Here is a 16,204-nt window from a genome sequence, read left to right on the forward strand (position 1 = left end):
AGAAACAAACGGAGCGAGAGCAATAAAAACACAGTCAATAATAGCAAAATGGTAAAAATGCTAAAAACCATAGCAAAATAAAACAGCAATCAGGTACGTATTGAAATGTCTTGCATTGCACTGTTTCTAATTATGTATCATTTTTCTAGGTATCAACACAGGATTTTGTTTCTAGCAGTATTCTGAGCTCAGGGGTAGTTTGTACTCTAACCTATTTGTACAGATAAATTCTCTGAGTAGACAAAAAAGCTGTTTGGATAAGAGCATCTGCTAAACGCTGTAAATATAAAAGACTAAAATACTAGAAAAGCAAACATAGATGAATAAGAAAAATAAGAGAAAATATAAAACAGAAACTGATAATGGGTATAATCAGAGTTGTCCCTTTAAAAAAGAAACAAGCACATTAATTGCCATTGTGGAAAACACAATGTAATACCACGCCACAGTTTACAGTATCAGATCCAACAAGCAAAATTCAATGTAATGAATGAAGGACTCTCTAAATGACATTCTTTAATAATAATAAACAAACACTTCTCATTGCTTATAATCACCACTAAAATGAAGCACAGGTAAAAGACTGCTAAATAATATTCTAGGAATACTCTTTTTATTTTTAGTGAGAAGAGAGAAGTTGAGTGTACTGCAGTAAGTGCCCTTCTGTATTCTATAAAGCTATCCAGTCATAATATCTAATTAAGTAGGTTGGACAGCTGGTAGCTCTGGGAAGTTTTCAATAAAGCTACTAGCTATGGAGCATGTTATTTTAAACTTCACACGATAGGGTTGAGATTAAGATAAATTGTGACTAAAGTGAATTTTCATAGATTTTCATATGAAATTAGGTCATGATATAAGACTGCTGTGCTCTGGGGATGAATGGCTAATTGATCTGTGCTTGCACCAAAGATTATAATGAAGTCAAGAATGTGTGAATTGCATATTGATTGAAGAGGAGTGATGGTTAGATAAGTAGAACAAACTTTTCGATGTTTCTGTAATTTTCTTTAATTTGGGGAACATTTCAGTTGAGTGGAATAAATGCAAACATCATATATGTTTCTTTTTGTATAATCTGTTACAATTTCACTTTATTGGCAGACTTGCTATCTGTAATCTTGGGAGAAAAGCTTGGGAAATTCTGAGATCAGCTCTACAATCAGCAATCTCCTCATTGAAAGAGCTGTACCTCAGTAATCAGGAGTGGAGCAGATCTGACCTAATCTGGGAGTTCCAGCAGTTAACAGCATAATGACTGAATGCTGCCTCATCTTCTTTGGTTCAAATTCAGGGCACTACTAACTGACTGGTCCTGAGTGATCCGAAAGGCCTATTGCATTTGTATACTTCAAGAAGTTCAGCAGAGTATTTTGGTCCAATGCCATTCAGAGCTTTAACTACAATAAGAAGCACATTAATGTCAATACTGTTGTTAATTCATAGCTAGTGCAGTGCCTTGAGGGTTGGAGTAATGTGCCTGCATCTCTTCATTCCTGGTAGAGGTAAATATATGAATTAGTTGCATTTATCTCCAGGGGTAGCTTATTTACAAAAGGTACCCCACTAGTGACAGCATTCAAAGATGGAGACAAAAGAAATCCCAGAGCAAGGTCAAAGCTTTTGTAAAATAGCATCTTTGACAAACTTCAAAATCCTGTTGGTATAAACTTTCCTGAATGATCTACAATGCAGGCCCAGGTCTCTGGTATTTCTGGACAAACTTCCAACCTGTGGCAGTGCTGGAGAGCCCTCTTACATCTACTACCTGCAAAAATGATGAAGAAAATAGGGTCTCTAAATGCTATACACATGATACCCTATATCTTGAATCTTTTTCCATGCAAATTACAAAGAAGACTTGAGATCTGATCTTGAGTCTGTTTTTTGTGAGTGTACTCTTCAAACTTATTCAGGAGCTCAGTTTGAAAGCAGTGTAGTCAATTATTTTCAGTTCATAAACTGTCATGGATGGAATACTTTTACTTTTCTAAAATATATTTAGCAAAGGAACCAATATACTTTTGTTGAAAACAATCAAATGTAAAGGAAAAAACAAGAATGAAAGTGAAAATAGATGAAATATGAAATAATCAATCCAGGAACTAAATCAAGTCAAATTTATTTATATAGCACTTCCTACAATAGATGTTAAAGAAATTCTGAGAGGAGCCAAGACTCAAAATGGGAACCCATCTTCCACACCAGAAAGCCAAACAATAACACAAAAGCAATTTGAACAGAAATTTATATTCATTAAAATTGTGAATATGGGAAAAACAGAATAAAGTAACTAACCTGTTTTTGCATAGATCTATTCAAATTAATCTCATGACTGTTAATATGAAATTGTGAAAGGCTAAAGAGTATTGTGAGGCAGGGGAAGCAATGTATATGATCAAATAATTTAAGTCTGTGCAAGTAGCAATATCTTCAGGAGGGGGAGTGGTATGAAGGTGAGGCATTCTGCACAGCATTGAACAGAAGGAAGCTCCATGGTGGTCAAACTGGTCCAGAGGGTGGATGAACAGAGGATACCCAATCGAGGCAGATTGAGCAACAGTGTCAGACTGCACAGGATAGGCAGTTGTTCAGCTCAGCAAAGAACATGCAGACAGTTAGTTCTGTTAAGAGAGACTGATTACAGTATACAGTGTTAACAGAATGCAGCAGTGACTTCAACAGGTCTAGCTTTTTGAGCACTCCCTGAGATACCAGCACCCTCTGCTCTACCATCAAAAAAGTTGAGTGAACATGAGAGGAGCAGGACAACAGCACCAACGTTTTCTTCTTACCATAATAGTCTATGACCACAAACCCCCAGATCTGCACATTTTATCAAATGGGCAAAACTAATTAACAAATGCATGAATAAACAGTAGAGTAGAGTAGGTTTTAGCTTAGATTTAAAGACTGATGCTGTGTCTGAGTCCTGAACACTGACTGGAAGGTTATCCCAAAGCTTTACCCCTGATGTAACTATTAATAGTATGCTAGCGCCTTGTGATCTAAGTGGGTGAGATGGTGCATAATAAGACCTAGGTTCAGGCAGGTAGTAAGGCTGTTTATAGCTTTATATGTCAGTAATGTTTTTTTTTTATACTTTTTGCACATGTGCAAGGCTGATGCACTTTTTTGTGTTTGCTCACTTACTGTTTGATATATTTTACTTTTTTATCTTGTTATTAATCTTTCACATTACTTTCTTCTACTGAATATGTATCTTGTAATATGTAACTTATTTCTGCACCCTTATAACATTGTTCTTTTGTTTGTGTTTTCAGTTTTTTAACTAACCTTAAATCCTTTCTTTGGACCATGAGAAAATGGCTGGTGCCACTGAATGCGATCTCTAGATGCTGAGCAGAAAGCTGCAGCAGTTGGAACAGCAGTTCAGGACTCTCCTGAAGCAGCAGACTGAGCTCCACAATCTAAAAACCCGTATTGCCCATTTTTATGCCTGCACCGGAGAAGGGCTGGGAAGCCAGTGTGGCCAGGGAAAGAGAAAGTCTTTACCAATCCTTTCTCTGCTGGATTTTCCGTCCAGTAACTGGTTCAAAGCTCTCTGCCTGCTTCAGTGCATCGAACAGAGACTCAGGAGAGTGTTCTTATAATTGGAATCTCTGTATTAAAACATCCAAATGTAGATGCCTCTAGAAGTAACTTGCTCCAATATTGTCATTAGCATTATTAAACCCCATACAATTAATAAATTAAAGGAAAACATGTGTGGTCAAAACTTCAATAATTTAATTCGTATACCCCTTAAAAAGACCCGTCCCACCCAAACACATAGTGTAGAGAGCAGAAAATTAAACCTTGCTTTACTCAATAACTCAGTACTCACTAAATAACAAAACACTTCTGATTCAAGATCTTATTAAAGAGCATAAGCTTGATTTTATGTTTCTGTCAGAAACGTGGCTCAGTGATAACAGCGCAGCAACTCTACTTGAAGCTGCTCCTGAAAACTACAGATTTATGCATGCAGTAAGACAGGGCAGACGAGGAGGAGGAGTGGCATGATTCAGTTCTACTACAGGTATATTAGGATTTTTTTAAAGGTCAGATCTCAATCTATAATAATGCTATGAAAATATCCAGACAGTCATACCTCTCTAGTTAATAGACACAAAGATAATACCAAAATCCTTTTCTCCACCATAAACTGACTAATTAACCCCAGCTTTTCTGCTAGTACATCTCATGATGATTTATGTTCTAAACGAAGAATTCGCAATTCATTTTCAAAATAAAATAGACCTGATATAAACTGTTGTAAACAAGCTAAATTTGTGCACATGTGATCTTGACCCTGTTCCTAGTTTTTGATTGTGTTCACAATGACGTTTTATCTATTGTAAATTGTTCTCTGTCAGCTGGTGTTTTTCCAGATGCTTTTAAAACTGCCTTGATGAAGCCTCTGCTAAAAAAAGAGTAGCATAGATTGTTCTGTAGTAAATCATTTTAGACCAATTTCAAACCCACCTTTTTTAAATAATGTCTTAGAAAAAATGTTTTCAAACAATTAAATGTGTGTCTAATAGCAAACAAATTATATGAGAAGTTACAGTCAGGTTTTGGTTCTAACCATAGTACAGAGACAGCATTGACTTGCGTTATGAATGACCTCAGGCTCAACCCTAATGCACAAAATCCTTCTATTCTGGTTTTATTAAATCTTAGTGCAGCCTTGATACTGTTGCCCACAAGATTTTAATCCAGCGTCTTGAATACTGGGCCGGCCTCTTAGGCACAGTTTTAGAATGTTTTAGATCATATTTAGGTAATAGGCAGTTCATGGTTTCAATAGGAAATCATTAATTAAAATTATTTGGTATTTCTTGTGGAGTCCCTCAAAGTACAGTTTTAGGGCCTTTGCTTTTCTCCTTGTACATGCTGCCTCTAGGTGATGTCATGATAATAAAAAAATTCATAGCTATGGTGATGACACACAATTATACATTTCCATTGCTTTTGATGATCAAGATTCTGTACACAGACTGACCAGCTGTGTGTCAGATATTTCTCAGTGGATGTTGCAAAATGTTCTCTATTTTCTAAATTAACCCATCAGTTGTGTTGTGTGGATGTAGAGTTGGTACACAGTTCTATAGAGTAAATAGCCCTATTTGGCTACTTTTCTAATCCATATTATGGCAAGAATCAGTCACCTAAGTAAAGAGCAACAAGACATGAAGATCAATCAATCCAGAAAATTGCAACGTGTCCTCGAGTGCAGTCATGCAAACCTCAAACCCCATAATGTGCCTCTGCAAACTCATTCAAAGCTGTTTGAAAACCATCCCAGGTGTTTATCTCATGAAGCTGACTGAGAGAATGCCAAGAGTGTGCAAAGCTGTCATCAAAGCAAAAGGTGGCTACATTGAAGAATCTAAAATATGTGATGTCACTGTCCTGCAGTCCTGCCTGATGCTGTGCTTTCCTGCTCTCTAACACATCAAACCATTTGGGAGGTACATTATTAACCCATAAGTTCAGTAATTAATACGTTTAATGAGTCATGATGTTTAGCAGGAAAGTAGAGAAAAACACCTGCTCTTTTCCTGATGAGTCTTTCTGAACCAGCCATCTCACTGTATAAAGACTACAGAAGGTCTATAGATTATGGTCTATAAATTAAAGGTATTAAACCAAAATTACAAACTGTGATTAAATAGAGAACAGAATCTGCACTTCTATGTTTATTACCTGAGCATGAATTATTCCAATTTCCACATGATAATCTACAGTATTGCTGAAATTGTTTAGTGTACTGGATGTTTCCTCATTGACAACAGACTGAAAACTGTGAATGAATGGTTACATTGGATACATTTAAATAAAATTCACTGAAAATATTTAGCAAAATTAGATGCCAGTTTTTCAAATTGCCATTATTTAATCTACAGAATACACTTTGTATGAACTGAGTTATCCTAACATTATGGATTATAAACATGACTTATTTACAAACTGCTCTAAGGAACACTATAAAAAATAAAATAAAAAAATAAGCATTTAGAAATGTAATATACACAATATTTCATTTTTTATTATATTTAAAGTATAATAATAAGACACATGAAGGCAGCTCTCTACTATTTCTAGATAATAAAAGTTAGACAGCATTAATAGTGAACAGAAGAGACTTTGTGAAGAAAGAGAAAGACACCTGTTCTTTTCCTTTTGGTTTCTCTTCATAATGAAGGGTTTCTGTATCTTCTGCTGTGGCGTCTGATCATCTCACTGTAAAGACCCTATAAAATATATACAGATGAGCTACTTCATTAAGTGCACATGCAGTTCCTTGTATCTACACTCATTGTCCCCTGTATCAGCTCCACTGACCACATAGTTCCACTCTGTAGTTCTACAGTTACAGACTGTAGTCCATCTGTTTCTCTGATACTTTGTTACCCTGTTCTTCAGTGGTCAGGATATTTTGGATATTGGATGGCTAAGCTAACACAGGGTTCTGCTAACTTAAAGGGAAATCCACTGACAGTAACAGTTCAGGAAACCATTCAAAGTTACAAGTAATGAATACAATTTTCCAGCCTTGTGACCGGAAGGTCGCCGGTTTGATCCCCTGAGCAAGACACCTAACCCCCAACTGCTCCCCGGGTGCTGTGGATAGGGCTGCCCATCGCTCTGCAGATCTCTTGGGTGTTTGTTCAGTAATGTATTTGTTATTGAAATGTGTAGATTACTTACTGGTATGAGGTAATAAAGTGAAATGGATATGTTTGGTGTGAGCGGACACTGAGTTAGACCAGGCAACCTATCGTATGAGGGAGCGGAGCGCTACCACTGTGTCACGCAGCGATGGGAAAAGAACTGGGTAACTAAAAAGAACACAAAACCACCCTCAACCTCCAGAGGGCACAAAGGTGAGTCAAGCTCACCGACCTCCCTTAAGACTGTCTTTTACTTTGGATATTGTTCTTTTCTTTTCTCGTCTTTTCTTTTCTTGTCTTTTCTTTTCTGTTGTCCACTTCATGCTCCTTCTTTTGATTACTTTCTTTTATTACTTTCTTTTTCTTTCTTTCCTTCCTTCTTTCTTTCTTTCTACCCATCTGGGCTGAAGTACTGTGCCAGTTACCCTTCTACAAAGGCGTAATGCTGAGCTGCTGTTTGTACAAGCTTTTATGCAGCACTCCCCAGGTGCCACCAGTCAGCACTGATTATCGCTAGGGCTTCTGGGACATGGAGTTCTGGGAGCTGCACCTAGCAGCTCTCCTGGCATGACTTTACTTTTGGATCAGAAAGCAATAGTAGCATAGTTTATTATCCAGAGGAGGATTTGACACCTGCTACAGGCAAGAAAAGCTTTTACTAACTGATAATAAGACTAGTAGTGTTTGTGTATTTATGGTCTATTTAGGTCTTGTTTTCTCTGTCTAGACATTGAGATGTAAAAACTGCTGGAGATCATGTCCAGTTCTGAAGTCTTTTCTGGAGCTGTGACCTGCCAGCAAAGATAGATAGATACAACCCAATACCCAAAAAAGTTGTGAGGGACACTGTACAGTTTGTAGTAGCTGACAGTCTTGCTGCGTGTTGGTCAGAGAGTTCATATCAAAATAAGTTATATTGAGATACGGTCAGTTCTACATGAGCTAGAATGAAGTCACTGAATAAGTTGCCCTCAGAATGCATGTATTTATTTATTTATGGTTTTATGTGCCAGATTAATTTACTTGTTTATTTTTAAATACATAAATAAATAGATTTATATATACATAAACATGTAAATGTATAAAAATAGAATTACATAAATGTATGAATAAATAAAACATGTATTTGTTCATGGATATATCTCCCAAATGTTTTTATTTATTCATTCATATATTTAATTCTTCATTCATATATTTATCTATATGTAAAAAAAAATACATGAACAAATAAATGTAGAATTACATTAATACATAAATAAATAAAACATTTACTTATGGGTTTATGTCCCATATGTATTTATTTACTTTTTAAACACATAAAATAAATAAATCTAAAAATAAACAAATACATAAATAAATTAATTTATACTAATGTAAATGCATAATTAAATAGAATATTTATTTGTTATTGTTTATTTTTAGTAATTATTTTTCATAAATAATTAATACATCTAGAAAGAAGAAATATGTAAATTTAGAATGTGTAAATGCATAAACAAATAAAGCATATATTTCTTTATTTATTGATGGTTTTATGTCCCAAATTTATATATATTTTTTTTATTTTTTTGTTTACTTTAACTATATAAATAATCTCAAGATAAACAAATACATAAATAAACAAATTTTGTATTACATAAGTGCATAAATAAATAAAACACAATTTTTATTTCTTTGCTACTAATTTATTTTTTGCTTCTGTTTTATTTTGTTATTTGTTATTTATTTTCTGTTTAATTTGTTTGATCCTGGATTTATCTATTCCATTGTTTGTTTGTTTTTCTTATTTATTTATTGTTATAGGCTTTCTTTCGAAGCAGGAAATTACCAACCGAAAGCACCACCATGGTAAATAAATAAATGGACATGTATTTGTATATGTATGAGTTACAATTCAAATATACTGTTTCATTACAAAATGAAGTTAAAACACTTAAACACTTTAGGAACAATACATTTTCAAATGTCAGTAATAAATACACTTTACATTTATTTATTTTCTGTTTGAGCAGCAAAGTAAACATAAAAAGCACAGACTGTAAACTGCCAGGCACCATATTGCTGTTTGGCCAGCAGAGGGAGCAAGAGGACTGCAGTAATATGGGTGTGTCAAAGTGGAGCTCATTTTTCAGTGGAACATCCCCATAATTCATTGTGTGAGATTCAGAGTGATTCAGAGTAATAGGAACCAGGGGTCGCCATGACAACACAAATCCACCAGTGTACCTCAAAAATATTAAGATTTCAAAACTATCATAAAACAGTGTCTCAGTCATCAGGCAGTGAATTCATAACCATTTACTGTAGGAACTTTCTGTGAGGGAGCTTTTAGAGGTGGACGTCTGGTTCCTATCACCACCACTGTGAACAGTTCTGACTCAGTAAGTTTATCTAGAACAGAGTGTTTCACACCAAACCACTCTGAACCACTCTGATTACATCTCAACTGTATAATTATGCTTATTGATCATTTTTGTGTTATGGTTTATCTATCCGGTGTGTTCCAGAGGAGGATGGGTTCCTCTTCAGAGTGTTGGTTCCTCTCAGTGGTTCTTCCTCCTGTTCTGAGGGGGCTGTTCTTGTGAGGACACTGGTGGTAAAAAGCTCTATAATCTGACACTTGTTATCGGATCACCCACCACGTCACTGATGACGTACAAAGTCTGGAATGTGGCTGAACCTCCAGCAGGTCTGGTTCACCTGTAGATACCGTGTTTTACTTATTTTGGTTTCTGGACTGTCGAAGGTCAAAACAACAGCATGTACTTTAATGTTGGTATTAATATATAAATATTGATACTTTACCCACTTTAAAAAGTGAATATGATCATCAGAAGATCAGAATGAACACAAAGTGTTCTGAGGACTTCAGAGCTCATGGACTGAAACCAACACAAAGGTTCTCAGCCACTTAGAGAGACAGACAGACAGAGAGAACAAACAAACTGAGAGAAGAAAAGAGAGAAACAGCAGAAAGATGGAACGTGACAGTTACAGTGTGTAGAGAAATACAGTCAGAAACACCTGGTGTAGATGATCAGTAATCTTTATCTGTGAATAACTGATCCAGCAGTGAGGAACACATGATCAGTTCTCCTAAAGATTCTGTTCAGTACATCTGGATAATGAACTGTAACTGTTACTGTGAAGGTCTGTAAGTTACTGTGGTAAAGAAAGAGAGATAATGAAGAAGCTCATGTCCTCACTGTGCGTAAAAACCAACACAATTCACTGTGAAGTCAAAGACGGCCATGAAAATTATTTACAGTACACAAATAATAACAAATAACAAGTTATTATTGTTTTATAATAAATTTATAATAACAAAGTTTATTTGAGGAGTAAATCTATCCAGTTATTGTTTTTTTAAAACGTTAAACTAACAGCTGAAGAAGAGTAGAAGATCACATTCAAATCAGTTATTTATTTATTTATACAGCGCTTTTACAGCAGGTGTTGTCATAAAGCAGCTTTACAGAAAAATCTGGGTCCGAGCTCCCATGAGCATCGTCATGGTGACAGTGGCAAGGAAAAACTCCCTAAGCGCAACAGGAAGAAACACTGAGAGGAACCAAGACTCAGAAGGGGAACCCATCCTCCTCTGGACCACATTGGACAGCAAACAAAAATATTAGAATACAAAACGGGAAAAACAGGTGGAGAAATGGTTAATTAGATAGTTCGAGTTCATGCAGCAGCAGGACGGTCAGTTCATGAGGGTGAGGTTTACACAGTGCTGTACAGCGTGAAGCTCCATGGTGGTCAAAATGGGGCAGACGAGCCAACGGAGATGGAGCTCTGGTGACTCTAGCAGCTCTGGTGGCTCCCATTTGGTGACTCAGGCAAAACGTCACTCAAAGAGAGAGACAGAGAGAGAGAGAGAGAGAAAGAGACAGATAGAGAGAGAGAGAGAGAGAGAGAGATTGATTAACAGGACAGGTCTGTTTATGGAGAGATATTAGTGATTTAATAGTGCAACAACTGATATTAGCAGAATGTTTGTGCAAACAGAGTTTTATAGTTTTGAGTCTAGTTTTAAATGTAGAGAGTGTGTCCGAATCCTGAACAGAGGTTGGGAGATGATTCCACAAATTCGGGGGTACGTAAGAAAATGCTCGACCACCTGCTGTGGTTTTTCTAACTCTAAGAACTCTCAGGCTGTTATTTTGTATGTGTGTGTTCATATGACTGAACTAATTCACTAAGACACTGTGGGGCCATTTACTGATTTATACGTTAAGAGGAGGATCTTATACTCTACACCACATTTAACAGGTAGTCAGTGTAATGATGACAGGATTGGGGAGATGTGGTCAAACTTTTGGTCCTTGTAACGACTCTAGTAGCTGCGTTCTTTACCAGTTGGGGCTTATTTATTAATAACCAATCACAGGTTTGGTTCCTGATCTCTCACTGTGAAGCTTCATCAGCAGCACCTGATTAAATTTAATATCAAATAACTTTATTTAAATGAATAAAGCAGTGTTTAAACTGATTTAATAAAAAGTAATTAAACTGATTTAACTTAATAAAATTATGATTTGATTTCATTTAATGAAGGATTGAGTAAACTGATTTAATTTAATGACGGATTGAGTAAACTGATTTAATTTAATGAAGGATTGAGTAAACTGATTTAATTTAATGAAGGTTTGAGTAAACTGATTTAATTTAATGAAGGATTGAGTAAACTGATTTAATTTAATGAAGGATTGAGTAAACTGATTTAATTTAATGAAGGTTTGAGTAAACTGATTTAATTTAATGAAGGATTGAGTAAACTGATTTAATTTAATGAAGGATTGAGTAAACTGATTTAATTTAATGAAGGTTTGAGTAAACTGATTTAATTTAATGAAGGATTGAGTAAACTGATTTAATTTAATGAAGGTTTGAGTAAACTGATTTAATTTAATGACGGATTGAGTAAACTGATTTAATTTAATGAAAGATTGAGTAAACTGATTTAATTTAATGAAGGTTTGAGTAAACTGATTTAATTTAATGAAGGATTGAGTAAACTGATTTAATTTAATGAAGGTTTGAGTAAACTGATTTAATTTAATGAAGGATTGAGTAAACTGATTTAATTTAATGAAAGATTGAGTAAACTGATTTAATTTAATGACGGATTGAGTAAACTGATTTAATTTAATGACGGATTGAGTAAACTGATTTAATTTAATGAAGGATTGAGTAAACTGATTTAATTTAATGACGGATTGAGTAAACTGATTTAATTTAATGAAGGTTTGGCCTAGTTTGAATGAAAACTGTTTACAAGCTAGTAGAATTGAACTGGTTGCACCAAGTAACACAGTTTCAAAGTAGCTTTAAGTTATAACTTAAAAATGATACATGCTGTATAGTTGGAGTAAGTTCTGCCATAAACATCTGTTAAAATGGCTGGTCGATTTGATTGATGGGAAAACCTGCAAGAAAACTACACACCTTGGTATGCTTTGGCTAACATTAGCTTTCTGTGGTTCACTGCAAATTCCATTAAAAACACAGGTCACAGCACTGTAGTTCAAACTAAGGTGGTTCAGACTCCTGTAGTCCGACTGAGCTGCAGTGGGTTTGGGAAACAATCATTAGTGGGACGCTCGTTAGTTTAATGATCCATCATACTGCGTTGGTTCTGTGGTGACTTGCGTCGTTGTTCAGGAAATGCACTCCAGATCATCAAGGCCTTCATGAGCTGAATTCAGAGTTAGAAGAGGGAAAGCGCTAATCTCTACAGAGCTGTGGACCAGAAGGAACCCAGTTTAACATCTCTGGTGTAGACAGTATTAGTAAGCTGGATCTATTAACAAGTGGCAGGTTCCTTTAACTCAGTGTACATCTCTACTTTCATTATTCCTTTTCATTTTCTTCACAGTGTACCCAGATCTGGAGCCAGAACTTAATCATGAGTGGAGCCTCAGAAAACCTGAGGAAGCAGTACATCCACACACATAAACAGAACCCTGAGAACCTTCTGTATATCTGCGTTCTAACAGCACAAAATCATACCAAAAACAAGGACAGATTTTACCATTGATACGGCACACCACCCTTTTGGCTTTACCAGTGGGCATAACCACAGCCAGCTCTTTGTCTCCTCTGACCCAGTCAACATTCATTTCAGTAAACCGGTGTTGTTGTACTGCATCAGCAGTAGAACTGAATTCACCTGCATTTACTGCTGACACTGAGTGTGTTCAGCCTTTTATTTACACAGTTTATGGCTGCAAACATAAAAACATTCATGAGCCGTTTTATGTCAGGAGTAGCTAACATGTCTTACTCGTTCCACCGCTGACAGTGTAGGCTAAATGGTCCATTTCAGTTGAATGATCACATCCTGACCAGCCTGTTTGCTGTACAAACAGAGAGAAGGAGAGCTGCAGGTTTGTGTTTGGACAGTAAAAGGAAAGTGAGAGAGCAGCTGCTCAGCAGGGCGAGTAACATGTCGTCAGGTTAGCAAAGAGCAAAGCAGCAGAATACATAATCTCAACCCGTATAATTTACCCATATAAAATTAGTTTTTGTCTCTATTTTGAAACGATTTATACAGCTAGAAAGGCTGTGATACAGGAAACCTAGTCTGTTACAGATACAACATAAACCCTGGACAGTAGTTCTACACTTAGACTGTTTTTTACTTTCTGTCTATATTTTAGGACTAGCCTAAACAGCAGGCTTGGACCTATTAAAAATCAGACTGCAGGTGGTGGGGGAGGAGCACAGACATACTCCATGTGAAGTTTACGTTGTACACACACTGACTCAACAAATATCACCTCACATAAGAAACAAGGCAAAACGTCAGAGCATCACTCGGCAGAAATGAGAATGTGCTGTGCTGTAATAATCAGATCATCGTTCAGTCTGACTGTAGAAACACTCTGAAGTTGCTGCATTTGGAGTATAACTTACAACTGCATTAGCAAAGATACATTCACTCCTCAATCTCCTATTGAAGGAGATCACTTTAGTCAGTTCATCACAGAACTCAGCCTGACTCTGCTCTCGCTCTCTCAGCCTGACTCTGCTCTCGCTCTCTCAGCCTGACTCTCCTCTCTCTCTCTCTCACTCTGCTCTCTCTCTGCTCTCTTTCACTCTGCTCTCTCTCTCTCTCACTCTGCTCTCTCTCTCACTCTGCTCTCTTTCAATCTGCTCTCTCACTCTCCTCTCTCTCTCTCTCTCTCTCTCACACTCTGCTCTCTCTCTCTCACTCTGCTCTCTCTCAATCTGCTCTCTCTCTCACTCTGCTCTCTCTCTCACTCTCCTCTCTCTCAGTCTCACTCTGCTCTCTCTCACTCTGCTCTCTTTCAATCTGCTCTCTCTCTCACTCTGCTCTCTCACTCTCACTCTGCTCTCTCTCTGACTCTGCTCTCTTTCAATCTGCTCTCTCTCTCACTCTGCTCTCTCACTCTCCTCTCTCTCACTGACTCTGCTCTCTTTCTCTTTGCTCTCTCTCTCTGTTCTCTCTCTCCGCTCTCTCTCTCTGCCTTTCTGTTTGTCTTTACCTGTGTGGGAGGCTGTTTGTCTTTATAACTCGAAAGAGGCCCTGAATATTCTGCTGTAACTCCCGTTAGGATGAAGCAACCTGAACCAAAGAAATACTCTACATATCTTGACGTGTGTGTAATCGATTGCATTACATGCGATGCTGGAAGTGATCTCCGTTTGCCAGACACATGAAGGGGTACAGGGGTCTGCACCCGGAAGCTGCAAACAGAGGTTAAACATCGCGATGGCTGTCCAGTGGGTACCTCAGTGCTCCAATGCAGGGGCATCCCGGCTTGTATGAAGAGTTTGAGTTTTCAGAGTTTGTGAATAATACGTTTACTCTCTCTACACCTTAACACTTCTCATGTCTACAACAATATTACATTGATTATGTTTCTTCCACATTTTCAGCAATTATTATTGCATGAAGGCTCAGATATTTGCTGCGATGTACATTATTTTTTTTTTATCCAACAGAAACTTCACATGACAGAACAGTGAGTGGTGTAAAATGGAAAGAAATCTACCTGTGACTCAGTGCTATTCTGAAAAAAGCCCTCAGATGACTGTGTGTAGAAAATAATACACCTACTGGTGTAAGTCCAGGTGCACACACATCCACTCTGACCTCCCTTTAAGGAGAAAAGCTCCAGAGTGGGAGAACAGGGAGAACCGGAACACAGAAGGATGATAAACAAACATTCAGACTGAAAACCAATAAGAGAGATATACCAACGTGCAGAGTCAGCAGAGGCTAACAAAGCTAATAAAGCTAACATGACCTACAAGACTAACAGGTGAAGGTGATGTCACACTGAACAGCCTTTTTTTGGATTTATGAGAAAATGGTACCATAAAAGTGACCCAAAACTGGTGAAAGACTGACTTATTCTCCTTTCCTCCTCTATAAACGTCTTAATGGTCAGGAGCAGCGTATTTATCTGACCTGCAGCAGCGATATGAGCCGAGCAGAACCTGCTGCTCTTAAATGGACCCAGTGGACAGAGAGCATTAGAAGAGCCCGACACTGGACACTTTAAACCAGCCTGAAAACATGAATCAGTTTAAACACTGTTAGCATTTCTAGTCCTTCTCTTCTGTGACGGCACTTTATTATCCTTTGTTATCCTCATTTAATTTGTCATTTTTAATGTGATTTTTAATGATCCTACTTTCATCTCTGATATAATTATTTACTGTTAAATGTATTGTTTTAATCATGTTGTAATCATGTTTTTAAGTTTTCCATCTTTCCTGCTCTTTACAGTGTTTCAACCTTTTATTTGAATTACTTCACTAAGCCTCATACTGTAAGTAGTGTCAGAGGTGGGGGAACAGACTGGGGTGTGGGGTGTGCAAATATTTAGGCATCTGGTTAAACAGTACATTCTCTCTCCACATTACTAAGTTACAGTTAAAGGTTAAGGCAGTTTTCTGTGTGTGAATCATTCTTCTGTCACCCCTGCAGTTTATCTCACAAACATTCAAATGATTACACCGTTCCTTATTTGACTACAGAAACCCAGCTCATACATTTGCATGCAACGTTCTGCTTCAGTCACCTGATGTTCTCTATAATTCTGATATACAATTTACGACATAAACACATCACTGTGTTCATCTGTCTTAATATTCACTGGTTTATGTTTATTTATGAAACTGTTTTTGATTATTTACCCCCTTATTTATGTCATCTACTGCAATCAATGACTGAACAATATTGTATTTGCTCCCATGAATGAAGTTCCTTCATCGATATATATTCCTATTTTTATAGTTTTTGATTCATTTATTAATGTGAGGCTGAATCGGAGGGTGAGTTTTGAGTGTGAAGTCTTTATTAAAACTTTTTGAGTCCTGATCTTAATCCACAGTGTAGAGACTGAGACGGGCTCTATACTGAGCTGGAGTAAGAACTTTAGAGAGGACAGAGTCAGTCTGAGTTTATATATCAGTTCAGACTGAGCTGCATTAGAGACTCTCACTAAAACTAAACTGCACCACAGAGCACTCCCTGACTGAGAAAC

Source organism: Colossoma macropomum, unplaced genomic scaffold (genome assembly GCF_904425465.1).
Source record: "Colossoma macropomum unplaced genomic scaffold, Colossoma_macropomum, whole genome shotgun sequence".
Lineage (NCBI taxonomy): Eukaryota > Metazoa > Chordata > Actinopteri > Characiformes > Serrasalmidae > Colossoma > Colossoma macropomum.